General features: G+C 49.5%; 1 protein-coding gene across 1 annotated transcript in view; it reads left to right on the forward strand.

The window, feature by feature from the left end:
- PAPPA (pappalysin 1) overlaps positions 1-299 on the forward strand; it is a 280,168-nt gene that overhangs the window by 1,292 nt on the left and 278,577 nt on the right. The window lies entirely within an intron of this gene.

The raw sequence follows: 299 nt of genomic DNA on the forward strand, positions 1-299 counted from the left end.
TTTCTTAAAAAAAAAAAAAAAATAGGAGGAGGAGGAGGTGGAGAAGCGGGAGCGAAGGAAAGGAGGCAAACGGCAAAGTGGAGGAAGGCTGGGTAGCTGAGCCTCTCCAAACTGATTGATTAGTCATGATCCCCGCAGTTTTAACAGGGACTCATTCAATTGGGAAGGTGGAGCGCTCGGGAGCAGATTAGCATACGCTTGTTTACTCATCTTCTGAGGGATTTTTTTCCCCCTCTTTCCTTTCATTTTGTGAAGAAGGAGGGAGGGGAGGGGGGGACTAAGGGGGGGAGAAGGGGGCT

This window comes from Tupaia chinensis, unplaced genomic scaffold (genome assembly GCF_000334495.1).
Source record: "Tupaia chinensis unplaced genomic scaffold, TupChi_1.0 Scaffold000081_1, whole genome shotgun sequence".
Taxonomy (NCBI): domain Eukaryota; kingdom Metazoa; phylum Chordata; class Mammalia; order Scandentia; family Tupaiidae; genus Tupaia; species Tupaia belangeri.